We start from the raw sequence: 17,344 nt of genomic DNA on the forward strand, positions 1-17,344 counted from the left end.
ATCTGTAATATTTGCATTAAATATACCTAACTGATGCTTTAAAATTAATATATACATGCCATACAATATTTTTCAGAACTGTGTTATTCCGATCACTAGCACATTTCTATGCTAAAAACTCAATACATTATATGTTTGTCCCTTTAAGGGTGCAATCAACATTATTTTTATATGACGTCATATTTTGAGGGACCATGTATAAGTGACCCTCAGTGGTGGTAATGTTAATAAGGATACTTGTATAAAACTAGATATTACAGGAATCAACATGTTCTCTAGTCTATAATGAAATAAAAATAAATTGTACTATTGATATAATATCAAAAAAAAAGGTTTATCCAGAGGAAATGGGAAAAACATTGCCTAATCTAAATATAAAAAACCTGAAATCAGGTCATGTGCATACCCATGCAGACGTGATACAGGCACATTTTACACAATCAAAACTGTATGAATTTCATAGATTTTTACCTGGTCTTTAAAAAAAATCATGCTTCAGGGTACGTTTGCCTGCTCCGAAAAGAGCTACAGTGGCTGCAAATAAGTTTTAAATTTTCACTGCCAAAAAACAGGATGCTTACAGTGTTGTCTCCCCTCAAAACATGTATATGTAATCTATTTTTCTAAATTGTTTAATCATTCAACCTGTTTTAATTGAAGCTAATTAACTTATTTTTACAATCAAATACAAAAACATGATACTTTTTCACCAATGATGTTGATGAAAAGGGACTTCCCTCAATTGCTATTTTTAGTCGGGTAATAACCCCTAGGTTTTTTTTGTAAGGAACTGTTTATAGCACCCTAAATAATTGTTGTAAAGTTAAATTTTAACTTGGATATTCAATCAAAAGTCACCAAAATTTAATTTCAATTTTCCATGAATAGTGTATGTTAAATATTCAATACTGGAATTCAAAATATAGAGAAAGCATCCCATCTTATAATTCGAACTAAAAGTATATTGCAAAAAACTATTTTATCATTATTATTACTTGCAAACTTTCTTAACTGTTATAATATATTTCGAAAGAATTGTTTCTTTACGAAGAGAATCTTTTGTGGCAAACTTTTTATTTCTATAAGGGCAGATTAGGCTGATGAACATTTTCTAAGACTAAATTCGTGCTCATAAATGACATTTTACAGAAAGGATAATTTTCCTCAAAAGTTATTGTCTTGTCAGCATTACGAAAAGTGTGGTTGGACTTTTAAGAAAATACCGGTTGGCAAATAACCCAAGTATAACAAAAAGTACGTGTACGGCTCATGTCATACTAGAATTTTCAAAGTCAGACTGGGATACGTCTCAAGTTCAGCCAGAGTCCAGTTGAACTCCTGTTGAAATTTTCATACGGGAACTAAAGTCTAATTGATTTTGATTTTCCTTGCTATCTTCAGTATATTGTGTCATAAAGATATAAAGAATTCTTAGGACACCATTAATGCAATCCTGGGTTATTGTGAAAACCTTGGCTATAATAAATACTTGTATGTGCCCATTACTTAAAGAAACATGGATCATTGTGTGTCCCCACCCCCTACACGCTGGTTTACCTCTTTCACTAATTCTTTCAGATGAGGCTGAATAAACAATCTGTATCCAATCATATCTTATCTTATTTTAAAAGAATAATAAACAGTGTGATTTAAACAGATAAAAATGACAGTTCCATTCAATTTGTATTCATTTAATCCAAAATTTACAACATAAGCACAAATTCAAGATCTCCATTCCATGCTTTAGTATATGCCATGTTGTGGTTCAAAATTTTAGAGCTTGTGATAAAATCCATTATTCTGTCTTGAGATGATCGAACTTATATTGTTATTGTAATGAATTCAAACAGGCGTACAAGAGGACAAAGGGAACGAAACCGTATTGTATTTAATCAAAATAAACATTTATATGGACTGAATGTTTATATTATTATCTTAATGTATGTGGTTTACAGTCTAAACTAAAATTTACTGAATTTTCAAATATCTTTCAACATATGATGTATAATTTTTTTTTGAAACTAAATTAGATGATTTAGATATAATTGATCTTCCTGACTGTTTTCCATATGTAACAAAGAAAAGAAAGGGTGCAACTAAAAGGTCAGGTGGAATAGTAATAATATACAAAAATATTTTGAAACAATACATCAGTTTTATAGAAAGTGAACGTCAATAAGTATAGTGGTTTACATTTAACAAAAATGTCTACTTAACTGTGAAAAGATGTATTAGTTAGTGCTGTTTATATACCACCGGAAAATTCTAAATATGCAAATACTGATGCATTTGAAGAAATTGAAAATGAATTATTGACATTTGCTAATAAATCTAATTCGTCTGTCTCTCTTATTGAAAATTTTTATGCAAAAAAAAAAGGAACACGAGATGATTTTATTGTTCCTGATGAGTCATTGATTGGTATTTTTGAGTAAGAAAGTGATAATGAAATTTTGTCATGTATGTTAGGCTGTGAACAATTGAAGGTTCAAAATATACAATCTCTAACATCAGAGTGTTATTGTGAAAAATAATAATTATGGTCATAAGCTATTGGATATGTGTGAAAAAAAATTCAATGTTCATATAGCTAACTCCAGAATTGGTTCTGATATGGGTATTGGACGTACTACATGTACTACATGTAAATATATCAGTGGTATTGATTATTTGCTTTTATCATCAAAACTGTTCTCTTTAGTAGATGAATTAGAAATACATTTGTACTTGATTGTGTACCACTGATGTTCACAATGCAATACACATTGTTTTTAAATCAGTATTGCCACATAATGAAATTACACATGATACATCATAAAACTCTACTTCAATCAAGTGGAACGACAGTAACAGAAACGAATTTGTAAATACATTTCACAATAGTCAAGATCAGCTGACCAATATTATGAATGACCTTGAAAACATATACACACGTGATACATGTATCCAACAAGCCATAGACACATCACCGGAGAAATAAATGCGCTTTTCCGAAATACTGCAAAGACGACACTCTCAAAACCGATCAACAAATCAATAAAGAAACCGAACTCAAAACCCTGGTACACTAATAAATGTCTTTTGTCGAGAAAAGTTTTTTTTAAGCCAGAAAACGTTATAACATTCACAAAAATGACGTCACACACAAACAACTACTCGAGACAAGTAAATCATAAAAGATGGTTACAAACCAAGCATACAAAAACTATCAATTTGATTTCGAACACAAATTGAGAAATACGTGAAAAAAAAGGTAAAGAGTTTTGGAAAATTTTAAATAAATTTGTTACAAATAAAGATGAAAAATGTGATATATCTGGAGAAACATTATATGATTATTTTAAATCCATGAATGCAAATAAAATGCATGATGAAATTGATATAGATATTGATGTAAATAATTTACCACCAGTTATAGAAGAATTATTAATTTCTCCAAAAACAAGAGATGAAATAAAATGTGCTGTAAAAAAATTAAAGAATAATAAATCTGGATAAGATAATATATTAAATGAATATGTTAAATGTACATTAGATGATATGATGCTTGTTTTGAGATACACACATGATTTAATTATAATTACACGCTTCATGTCTGTATAAAGAAATAAGTAAGAACAAAGTTAAAAGTTAAAAGTTACAAGTTGTCAAAACTGGATATTAGCTATTTTTAGTCAAGGACGGGTTTAACATATATTGGCCTATTTTACTTTGTTACTCGACAAATTTAAAAACATATATCTTTTCAGATGTAAATGTGAATAAGGTGCATATCTATTCTGAGATTCAAGGACGGGTGTTAAAAACAAATATTAACCTATTTTATGTTGTTTCTTTACCAGTTTTCAAAAAATATATCTTCGGATCTAAATGTGAATAAAATGTAATATCACGCTTACTTGTTAATATCCTGTTTTTTCCAACAACCTTCACACTGACATTTCACAGTTTAAAGTTTTATTTATTAGACTGATCTAAATATGATATTTCAAGAGAATAGCATATCCGAAATACAACTATTTATTCATCAATTGTCAATTAAATCCAACTATTTATTGTGTGAACATGAAGAAGAAACTTTTTTATAGAGTTTATGCTTGTGATATGTTTTTCATTATCAAATCTGTCGGCATCGAACATCATTTTAGAGGCATCGATTAATCTGGTGGTTTTAAACTTATATTGTTAATGTAATGAATTCCAATTGTTAGAGTAAATAATTTTGGTTCAAACTTTCTGGTACCATGACCACTAACTGTTTACTTACTTCAGCCTTCTGTGCCATGTACCTATACACATTTAGGTTCATTTTAAATAGAACATTTGAGTTATGAGGATATGACAAAAAAGCAGTGGCTAAATCTGCCAATAGGTCACTGGGATTATTAGAAGCAAAATGTATGGTCAGTGACTGACTATGGGACCTTTATTTCGGGGTACTAAGGATTGTTAATGTATAAATTCGTTAAACATAAGGCTATACGATGTTGTATGGGAGTGGATAGATATACCCCTTACTTAGCACTTTATGGAGATATGGGATGGAAACCATGTATTGTTAAACAATGGTATACCATATTTAGGTCTTAATCACGATGTAATAAGATGTCTAATTGTAGGCTTACGGTCAAAGAATAGTAAATTGGCTATGCCGCAGATTTTGCTAAAATTTTGCAAACAATCTTGGCACGTTGAACTACAACTAAAATTCGAAAAAATAATGCATCGATCTCTATTAATATCTGAAATATTACAGATTGATTTTTCCCAATATGGTCGAAAATTTGTATAAAAGCACATAAAATCGGAGAAAATCCTTCTAAAATTTGTCGAATATAATTATAATAATGAAACTTTATTTCCGTAAGCAAATACAGCTTATTGGATTTACATAATATAAATATCCAATAGACAATATACAGCTTAATATAACATGTCTACTTAAGTTCTACAAATCAATGGAAAAATTAAGAGGAGTTTCCATATAGACATTTAAAACTAAAAATAAGCATTTGAATAATCAACCAACACGTGTTTTTTCCCCAGATTGTTTAACTCTTTGATATTTCTCACAGATACCAATTGCACTAATTTAAAAGTAGATAGTCTCTCATAGAAACATCTCTTTATATATTTACATCTGATGATGAAAAATTGTGCAGAGACTAAAAGTATAATCATGAAGTAATTTATAGCACAATGATTAGTTATGTTGTGAGAACATTAATCGAACTGATGATTTAACTACATTATGAAGAATTTTATCGGGTATGAATAATAATAAGCGAAAAACAACAGATATTACTTTTCCAAACAAACCAAACAAGATGGCTGACCTGCACGACTCAGGTTCAAATCAGTACTCCCAACCTCCAACCCAAATGTAACCATGTCCAAATCAATATCCTACACAGTATACACAGAACTTAAATGATACTCCGCTATCCAGTAATGTAATTTCCTCATCTCAACAAGTACTTTATGGACCAGACAATGGATATGCATTCACCCCATATCACCTACAAGCCCCACATAAACACAAGCTCAGATGGGACATCAGACATTTTCAATGCCAATTCCTATACACTCCATATCAACCCCGTATCATCCTGATTTACAACAGTTAATGCATGAACTCAGAGAAAAATTACAAAAACTTGACATTTTGGAAAATATATTCTCCAGTCTAGTTGATATGGAAGAACATTGTCATAAGCTGGACAGTGAAATTTGTGACATTAAAACTGAGTTAAAGGATCAGACATGTAATATTGTGTCATTGGACAAGGGTCATGGTGGTTTACACTTGAAACTACAAGGAATAGAAACACAAAATATGTCATTAACTGATGAAAATTAAAACTTCAGGCAAAAATCATTGATCAGCAAAAAAAGTCTATGAGGAACAATCTAATATTTAAAGGCATTTCTGATGTAAATAGCCCAAGAGGAAACACAATAGAAAAAGTAAAAGACTTTATTAAAAGAGAACTGGGACTTAAAAGTAAAGCAATATATTTTAATGTTGTGCATAGGCTTAGACCCAGGGATGACAGAGGTCCACGCAGTATTATTGCAAAATTTGAAAGGAAAAAGACAGAAATAGAGTTTTGGAGGCAGCCAAAAACAAACTAAAACAAAAACCTGAATACTATGTACATGAACATTTTCCAGTTGAAATGATAGAAAGAAGGCGTGAACTAATCCCAATTCTGAAAGATGCTCGTGAAAAGGGACACGAAGCAATCTCAATAGAGAATAAATTGTTTATCGACAAAAGGCGTTTCGTTCAACGTCATGTTGTGCCACAGATGACCCCACAACATCAACAAGGAACCCGACAACCACCAACTAATCGTGGACCTTAACAGCCATCATCGGACCAACACCCTACGAATTCTGTACCTGTGAATAACAACAACCATGCCGAAGAATCATATGCAGTCTATTACACTACAGAACACTACAGGACAATAGAACAAGAGGACAAAGGGAACGGAACAGTATTGTATTTAATCAAAATAAACATTTATCTGGATTGAATGTTTATATTATTATCTTAATGTATGTGGTTTACAGTCTAAACTAAAATTTACTGAATTTTCAAATATCTTTCAAACATATGATGTATAAGTTTTTGTTGAAACTAAATTAGATTATTTAGATATAATTGACCTTCCTGACGGTTTTCCATATGTAACAAAGAATAGAAAGGGTGCAACTAAAAGGTCAGGTGGAATAGTAATAATATACAAAAATATTTTGAAACAATACATCAGTTTTATAGAAAGTGAACGTCAATAAGTATAGTGGTTTACATCTCTCAAAGCTGTCTACTAAACTGTGAAAAGATGTATTAGTTAGTGCTGTTTATATACCACCGGAAAATTCTGAACATGCAAATACTGAAGCATTTGAAGAAATTGAAAATGAATTATTGACATTTGTTAATAAATCTAACTCGTTTGTCTCTCTTATTGTAGATTTTTGATGCAAAAACTGGAACACGAGATGATTTTATTGTTCCTGATGAGTCATTGATTGGTATTTTTGAGTTAGAAATTGATAATGAAATTTTGTCATATATGTTAGACTATGAACAATTGAAGCTTTAAAATATACCGTTATCTCTAACATCAGGGTGTCATAAAAATAATGATTATGGTCATAAACTATTGGATATGTGTATTGGGCGTACTACATGTAAATATGTCAGTTGTTATTGATTATTTGCTTTTATCATCAAAACTGTTCTCTTTAGTAGATGAATTTGAAATACTTGATTGTGCACCACTTTTTCAATGCAATACACATTGTTTTTAAATCAGTATTGCCACATACTAAAATTACACATGATACATAACACTACTTCAATCAAGTGGAACGACAATAACAGAAACGAATGTGTAAATACATTTCACAATAGTCACGATCAGCTGACCAACATTATAAATGACCTTGGAAACATATACACACGTGATACATGTACCCAACAAGACATAGACACATCACCTGAGAAATAAATGAGCTTTTCTAAAAAAAAACCGCAAAGACGACACTCTCAAAACTGCACTACAAATCAATAAAGAAACCGACCTCAAAATCCTTTGACACTAATATATGTCTTTTGTCGAGAAATTTTTTTCATAAAGCCAGAAAACGTTATAACATTCACAAAATAAAAGTCACACACAAACAACTACTCGAGACAAATAAATCATACAAGATGGTTACAAACCAAGCATACATAAAACTATCAATTTGATTTCGAACACAAATTGAGAAATACGTAAAAAAACAAGGGAAAGAGTTTTGGAATTTTTAAATAAATTTGTTACAAATAAAGATGAAAAATGTGATATATCTGTAGAAACATTATATGATTATTTTAAATCCATCAATGCAAATAATATACATGATGAAATTGATATAGATATTGATGTTAATAATTTACCACCAGATATAGAAGAATTATTAATTCCTCCAAAAACAGTAGATGAAATAAAAAGTACTGCAAAAAAATTAAAGAATAATAAATCTGGATATGATAATATATTAAATGAATATGTTAAATGTACATTAGATGATATGATGCTTGTTTTGAGATACACACATGATTTAATTATAATTACACGCTTCATGTCTGTATAAAGAAATAAGTAAGAACAAAGTTAAAAGTTAAAAGTTGTCAATACTGGATATAAGCTATTTTTAGTCAAGGACGGGTTTAACATATATTGGCCTATTTTACTTTGTTACTCGACAAATTTAAAAACATATATCTTTTCAGATGTAAATGTGAATAAGGTGCATATCTATTCTGAGATTCAAGGACGGGTGTTAAAAACAAATATTAACCTATTTTATGTTGTTGCTCTCAAAACTGCACTACAAATCAATAAAGAAACCGACCTCAAAATCCTTTGACACTAATATATGTCTTTTGTCGAGAAATTTTTTTCATAAAGCCAGAAAACGTTATAACATTCACAAAATAAAAGTCACACACAAACAACTACTCGAGACAAATAAATCATACAAGATGGTTACAAACCAAGCAAACAAACACTATCAATTTGATTTCGAACAAAAATTTTGAAATACGTAAAAAAACAACAAGGGAAAGAGTTTTGGAAATTTTAAAATAATTTGTTACAAATAAAGATGAAAAATGTGATATATCTGTAAAAACATTATATGATTATTTTAAATCCATCAATGCAAATAATATACATGATGAAATTGATATAGATATTGATGTTAATAATTTACCACCAGATATAGAAAAATTATTAATTCCCCCAATAACAGTAGATGAAATAAAATGTACTGCAAAAAAATTAAAGAATTATAAATCTGCTGGATATGATGATATATTAAATGAATATGTTAAATGTACATGAGATGATATGATGAATGTGTATGTAATGTTATTTAACATTGTGTTAGATACGGGTATTATACCAGGATGCTAGGCCAAAGGAATAATGGTTCCAATTTTTAAGAATAAGGGTTCTAAATCTGACCCGAGTTCTTACAGAGGTATAACTCTCAATTAATAACTAAGTAAATCATTCACTGCTGTGATCAATAATAGATTAAATAAATTGTCAGATGAAATAGGCTTAATTATAGGAGCTCAGGCTAGGTTTAGAAAAGGGTTTTCTACTATGGATAATATTTGTATTTTACATTCACTTATTTCTATATATTTTTCATTTGGTAAAAAATCATTTTGCTCGTTCATTGATTTCAAAAGTGCACTTGATGCAGTTTGGAGAGCTGGTTTGTGGCAAAAGATGCTATAGTATAATATTCAAGACAAAATATTGAGAGTTATACACAATATGTATCAGAATATCCAGACATCTATAAGAATTAGAAAGGTTATTTTTGCATTTCTTAGTTGTGCTTTAGGAGTGAAACAAGGTGAGAATTTATCCTTCTTTCTTTTTTCTCTCTTTTTGAATGATTTGGAGAAATTTTTACTTGATAATGATGTAAAAGACCTTGAAAATATATCAGATAAATGCCATGAAATCTTAGTGTGAGGAGGATCTGTAACATGCATTGACAATTTTTGAGCAATATTGTAATGAGTGGAATATCACAGTTAATACAAGTAAAATTAAAGTTGTATTTTCAGCAAAAAGAAATACAAGGTTAAATCAGATTTTGAAATTCATGGTAAAAATATTGATGTCTTAGACTCATATACTTATCTGGGTATTTAATTAAAGTCGCTCTTTTTGTTCAGCTAGAAAAAAATTATTGGAACAGTCCAATAAAGCATTGTATGCACTATATAGAAAGATAAGAACTATTGCAATTCCCGTAGATATACAGCTAAAGCTATTTGACTGTCTTATTCTACCTATAATGATTTACTCTAGTGAAGTATGGGGATTCGAAAATAAACAGGGTTGAGAAAGGATGCACTTGCAGTTTTGTAAAAATATTCCGCACGTGAGAAAAGGTACTCCAAATTTTATGGTTTACAGGGAACTTGGTCATTATCCCATTGATATTACTATTAAACTACGCATGGTTATGTTTTGGAATGATATGCTCTCAAATGTGAATAAATTATTTAATACTTTAGATAGACTTATGTTACAACTTCACAAGAGTAAACACACACATCTGAAATGAGTTAAGTACATCAAATCCATTTTGATGAATGTGGTCTTACTTTTATATGGAATGATCAGATACCTATGAATAGAGAAATATTGAAATCTCTTGTCAAACAAAAACTTGTTGATCAGTTTATACAACAATGACTTTCTGTAATTAATAATTCTTCAAGAGTAGAATTCTATGGGAAATTCAAAAGTATATTTGAATTAGAGCCCTATCTACTACGATTGGGAAATACTGATAGATTGTATATGGCGATATTTAGATGTTCAAATCTTAAATTCCCAATTGAAACGGGAAGATGGAATAATATTTTTAAAGAAAATAGGATATGTCATCTATGCAATCAAAATATTGGCGACGAATACCATTAGATGTGTGTTTGTTCACATCCTAGTCAGTAACTTCTTAGACAAAATCTTGTACCTAATTATTACTTACAATATCCCTCAATGCAGAAATTAATCGGTTTACTTTTATTTTGCAATGTAAAGGTGTATAGGAAAATATGTACTTTTCTCAGAAAGATTACTAATTTGTTGTAAATACAATTTTTATACATATATATATATATTAATGTACTCACAATCACTTGATAATTAGGAAGATATCTGTACAAATGTAATCCTTTAAAATCAATAGGTAATATATAATGTATATATATCTCATTGTCATGAAACTCACGTGCTATTATACACTACTCTGCTGTCGACTGATATGCACACTTTATCATGTTTTGGCTTCTTCTTCGCTTGTGTAGAAGGAAATAAAATGTTTGTCTTGTCTTGTCTTGAAGTCGTTATAATTATCACATTCTAAAATAAAGTGATATTCTTCTTCAATTATTATAGCATTTTTGTAACACATACTACAAAAACGTTCATTTTTGGGTATACTATAGTATTTGCCTTTTTCTATACGCAGTGCTTGAGCTTTTATGTATTTGTTCAACTTAAAACGATTGTCTGATCGGTTTTTAAGGGAAATGTTCAAAAGTTCAAAAATATTTAGAAAATTCTAGTTTAATATTTCTTGGAAGGGCAGACTATAAAATTTCAGAGATTGAAGACCTACATGCATTACCCTAGATAACACATATAAAAGAAAATGTAGTTTTTTTGAGTTTTGCATTTATAAGATCCAGCAGAAAAGAATGTCGTCACGTACTTTTAGTAAAACATTTGTTATTCAAATCTGTCTTCTCTGTTGGTATGCCTCATTAGAAAGGTATTTCACTTGAACCATATATTTCATCTTTTACTACTGTACATTTTTAGTGTTTTTGTATCAACCTACAGTCTAAATGTATAAAAAATTATACAATCTGAAGCGAGATGACGGATCAAATGTTTTTTTAGACTGATTAGTCAGCTCCAACATGCCTGAACCTAAAAAGGTGTACTCGATATTCTCTTTTCAATGAAATTATTGCCGATTCAGGGATTTTTTCAAAAAAAAACTGTCACCGGTGCAGAGATGCAAATTGATGATGTGAAAAGATTATTCTATTATCTTTCTTTGCAATTTTTTTCAGCGGAATTTATGCTTATGCACAAAAAATATCCACGAAAATGTGCACCTACCACATTCGATTGTTTTGTGAAAATTTGGCTATAATTTAATATGTACAAATATTTTGAAGCTGAATTCAATAATTCAAGTAAAAACACATACATAAAACATGTAAGATGCATAAATTTCTAAATTAGGCACATTCATCAATCGTTTAAAGCCCATAGAAACAGATATAAACAATTCAAATTTACTAGCTTCGCGTTTTTACCTTCTCTTACACAGAGTTCCATTTCTTTTGTTGAAATTAAACTGGGGTTCCGCCTGTATGCAATTAATTTACTTATGGTCCTTGTATTGCGGCATGACATATAGTTAGAAGCATTGCTTTATTAATTTTTTTTCATTTTAATTGTAGCTGAAAATGATTGATAGGAAAAATAAGAGTTACAACAGCGTCGATTTTGATATCAAATGACGGACAAAGATAAATCTTTGGAAGAAATAAATACCTTATAGCAATAAAAAACTAAACTTACAACGAGCAAAATCAACTAAAATTGTGCTTAAGGAAACAACCTAAAACCTAAGAAAAATTGATGTGATATAAGAATTAGTAGTGTTAAAAGGGGACTAGCTTGGAGACATTTAAATTATCTAAAGTTTATTTTTTTTTTGCAATCAAAAACGAAGGTGAAATATTGAAATAATAATTCACTTTAAGTTTGGTCCAATTATGTCCAATTCAGCTAAGAAACATTGATGATGAAATATTTACTTGGAAGGGAATAATTCTACCTCATTGAATCCGTATTCATGTGAATTTAATTAAACCCTTAGCTAGAGATAGATAACGCATGAATTGTGCGTGTTCTGTTATTTAAAGGAACAGAATGTCAACATTAAAAGTAATCATTGACTAATTAGATCCACAAAGCATCATTCTTATACAGGCAAAATAATGATAAACATATATTTTAATCAATATATATAATATGAAACTAAACAGACCTAGAAAACTCCAATTGTAATGAGTTCTCTATCTATTTTTATTTATATTTATGTTTATATCGCTTATATGACCATCGGAGTTCTTCTGAGGTCAACTCGATAGTTAATTAGATGGCGTCAAGAATAAAATACACAAAACGAAGTGCCCCTTTAAAATCAATTTGAAAATGATTTATTTTCTCAAGAATTGTCTTGAAGAGTGATACAATTGGTGTATTTGGAGGTGACTTTGATAAAAAGTTTTTTGTTAAATTGACATATAATCTTTTGTTGCATTTCTTTTACTCGTATGAAGACAAAAAAGTGGATTTTTTTTTCTTCAGTGCTGGACAATTATTTACCTGTATGAAACAATAATGCTTCCTTCAGCTGTCCAATATTTTTAAGAAAGAGGAACCGGGCTATTCTAAAAATATTGCACAGTTAAAGGTAACGTAATGGTTTCTTACAGGTGAATGCTTGTTCAATCACTGAAATAAAGAACGGGTATTGCAATATAATGACGTCACAACAATGTTTTATAACAATATAAAAATAAGAAGATGTGGTATAAATGCCAATAACGCATCTATCTACCAAGGATCAAATGACAAGTAATACTATATCTGCGGAGACTGATAGTCCACTAATAGATGCATTGACCAATTGCAGTAATTTCATGCGTCCGAAGCACTTTTCGGAATTTAAATCTTTCGAGAATGCACAAATCCGAATATTTTTCAAAAAGGTTTGTTTTAAATGATGGCAGTCAAACTGCGATGCCATCCAGTTTCATGTTGGACGAACATTATTTTCTATACTGACGTCTATAAATTTATTTATTTCCTATCAATAGCACATCGGTTTGTTGTTTTATTAGGAACATGTGTTCATGTTTACAATAATATTTAAATTATTTAAGTATAACAATTAGTCACCTTAACCCCGCCATATTCTGTATATATGTGCCTGTCCCAAGTCAGGAGCCTATAATTCAGTGGTTGTCTTATGTTGATGTGTTACATATTTGTTTTTCGTTTATTATTTGTATATAAATTAGGCCGTTAGTTTTCTCGTTAGAATTGTTTTACATTTGTAGTTTCGGAGCATTTTATAGCTTACTATGCGGTATGGGCTTTACTCATTGTGGAAGGCCGTACGGTGACCTATAGTTGATAATTTCTGTGTCATTCGGTCTCTTGTGCAGAGTTGTCTCATTGGCAATCACACCACATCTACTTTTTTATGTAAAGGTTCATCTAAAGGAATTGAAAAATATGGCCGTTTTTACACCACAAAATCTACTATGAGTACAGACAAACTGATACATCTAGGAATTTTTTAAGGCATGGCTTGACCTAGATTTATAAAAGTTATATGAAGTCTATGTTTCAGAAAATTGTAAAGTTACCTGGATTTTGATGTGCATTTTTCCCAGTCTGCAGAAGATAGCAAAATAAATAAACACATGAGATTAATTTGATACGGTCCACTCAGTTACACAGTTTAAATCACCTATTGTTTGCAGATGTCTATTGTCCATTTAAATCAATACAACTCACAACATGTACTATATTAGGGGAGCTTCTAAAACTTCTTTCCGTGCTTAGTTTATTTTGCCACCTTCTGCAGGAAAGAAAAGAAAATAAAAATAAATAGCAACATCTGAATAAGTCTTTAATATTCTGAAAAATGTGAAATGCATTTAAATTTTATTTATCTAGGTCCAGCCAGGCTTCAAAACTTTTCCAGATGCACAGGTGTGTCTGTACTCAGAGTGAAAGTTGTAGTGTATATACAGCCATATTTGCGAAAAGGTTATGACGAACCTTAACTAAGTTAAGAGTTTAAAGTTTCTTTATATGATAGCACTGACTTGCCATTCGCGGTAAAAATTTACATTGAAAATACATTCTCAAAATTTGACTAATCGAAGCTCATTGTTTATGTAATAAAGTTTCCACCTCCCTTCTCCCTGTTAACATTTTTGTTTGTATTCATTGTATTAGTTGTTAACGCATTACGTCTTTGCTGCAGATTTGAAAGAACATTATGTAAATATTGTTTGATGATATGAGCTAATTCTATTCTATTTCTTTTTTTTTTGTAAATACTGTGCATTCATTAATATTCGAAGAATACTAGTTTTCGTCGGTACAAGGGAAACACGAATTTGAATATTCAACGAATTGCAAATTTTCTGAAGAAATGTATGCAGACTTTAGCAAAACCACGAATTTAAATATCCACGAATATGCAAGTTTTCCTCAGTCCAAAAAAATTTGTACATGTACTACGAAAATAAATGAAACCACATGTAATATGTTTGTAAGACATGTTTGCTGCAGTGGTCTTAGTGTTCTGGCAAATAGATTGATGACAGTTGTTTTATTAGAAAAATCAAGCTTTGCTGCACTCGTCTAGGCGAGCTATTTCCCACAGATATGTGTTTGAGATTTTGTTCATAAATACTTTATTGGCGTTTGAGGCCTAGAATAAGAAAATAAATGTATTTATAGGCCCACATGAATTTACGCAAAAATATAGACTAAAACAAAGACAATCTAAGCATGCAAACAAACACAAAGCAATCAATCAATCAAGCTTTGAAGAAAAAAGAAGGTTACATTTGTTTCAATGTTTTTAATGTTAGTGCAATTAACTTGTAAAAGTAAAGGGGTGCATATCGATATAATGCTTTATTTGAACCAAACATAGTTCATTATGAATATCTCATGAATAAATGCGTTTAATTGATTGATTGATTGGTGGTGTTTCAAGCACCACTTTTGGCGGCCAGTTTTTATTGGTGTAGGAAGCCGGAGTACTCGGTAAAAACTACCGACATTCGATAGGGAAACTGACCCGAAATGCGTTTAAACAAGGCAGTTTAAGATTATGTTAATTTGTTTTGCCAAAATTGTGTTTCTTCAGTGACACTCTCTTTTGTCGTCGTCTCTAAGTTGTGGACATTTAAAATTTTTAAACATTATAATATGTATAATTTAAATATCTTAATGTTATTGAATGAAAAATATCTTATTTAGCGGTGACCCTCAACATCACGTGATTTTGTTTATTCGAGTTACTATGTTATCAGATGTTCGGGAATGCATGCAACCGTAGCAATACTTGTATCAAGCTAATACTGTTTAGAAGAATGTTTAATGGACAAAGACACTGATATTTTCACCATTTGTATCCTGGTGAGTATGATTATAAGTTTTAAAATATCCATAAAATTTACAATTTTCCTATACAGTGAGTATTATATGTGTGAAAAAATGAACATTGTAAAACATTGTAAAACTTAATTATTGTCCGATATAAGAATATAATTTTGTTTTGAAAAGACAAATTGATTTGTAACATATTATATTGGTTCAGTAATTATATTGTTATATTTAAATATATTACATTATAAACCTATATGGAGTTATGTCCTTTCAGAACGAAAGGTCATTCTTTTGTAGAATCAACTGAACGATACTAAGTTTCAATGAAATGTGCTTCAAGGCATAAAATAATGACTTTATACAGTTCATTATTTCACTGTTAAAATACAAACTGCAGATTGTTGAAACATTTAATTTATCTGATAGTAATCGTGTGTTGTTCCCAATCGCGTTCTTACTGTATTATTTCCATCTTAAATAGTCATTAGAAGATTTAGGACTACACGATCCTTTCCACACTTTTTTGTAGACTGAAAAACCAACAAAAAAGACGTCGTTAACGAACGCATAATGTAATTTTCGAAATAATTGGCCTTTTAAAGTAAATAGAGTGCAACGCTCTCTTGTTAAGCAGCAACTATGAGGGGTTTGTAGTTGGCCAGTTCGTGCGAAACAAAATGTAATTTCCGTTCCTATCCAATATACCCTCATAGCTCACCGACCTTCATCTTGTACGGCATTCAATACAGGGGCAACCTATTGAAATGATTGCTTATCTGTTCGTTCTGGTGCATGAAATCAGTGTCAAGTAAACTATTAGATTATACTGAAAGTTATATTTTTCAAACCGGAAGTAACACATTATCTCCCTTTATTTCAAACAAAAGTGTATAGAAACCCTATAATTTTAAAATCAGCTTACAATAAGCTATCATTTGTCACTGAAAGTGACATTTCAAACCCAATTTTATTATTGTCCATATGATAGGTTAGAAAGACCTTCGCTGAACAATTGGTTTTTATTTATTATTATTCTTTTTTCTTCAGCCACATTTTTTTCGTCGGGTGTTTTGTGATTTCGCAAGATGTCGCTTAGAATTTTTGCATATAATATTGAACAGTTATTACGCCTGACCCTGTTTAGCCGAACACTTTTTATTGTAAGTGTTCTTTCCATAAACACTGTTTTTATGTGCGCATCTCCTTTGCAACCGCAAAAGCATAAGTGATACATTGTAGAGACCTAAGGTCTTTTGAATTGATGTCCAATGGGGCAAAGGTCAAAGGTCAGATTTTGAATTTGTATTTTGGCTTTATATTGCTTCTTTTCAGAAACCGTATAAGATTTCGACTAAATATTTTTACAAAACTGATACTTGCGACATGTCGTTACATACATATTTTGCTTAAAAGGATGTGTTGATATTTGATGGGAGTATCGTCCCCTCTTATACTCAAATCAAGCTGTATAGGGATAGAACTAATTTCTCTTCCATAGTAGTTCAAGGTCAAGGGTAAAACTGACA

The 17,344-nt window shown here is 30.3% G+C and overlaps 1 long non-coding RNA gene across 2 annotated transcripts in view; it reads left to right on the plus strand.

Annotated features, from left to right (window-relative positions):
* The first annotated feature begins 15,686 nt into the window (after positions 1-15,686).
* Positions 15,687-17,344, plus strand: part of LOC127724308 (uncharacterized) — a 30,985-nt gene continuing 29,327 nt past the window's right edge. The window contains exon 1 of one of the 2 annotated variants that reach the window (XR_007992440.1): positions 15,687-15,848. This is a non-coding gene — a long non-coding RNA (uncharacterized LOC127724308). The remainder of the gene's footprint in view (positions 15,849-17,344) is intronic. The other variant, XR_007992441.1, reaches the window with a different exon arrangement.

The sequence above is a fragment of the Mytilus californianus genome, unplaced genomic scaffold (genome assembly GCF_021869535.1).
Source record: "Mytilus californianus isolate M0D057914Y unplaced genomic scaffold, xbMytCali1.0.p SCAF_14, whole genome shotgun sequence".
Lineage (NCBI taxonomy): Eukaryota > Metazoa > Mollusca > Bivalvia > Mytilida > Mytilidae > Mytilus > Mytilus californianus.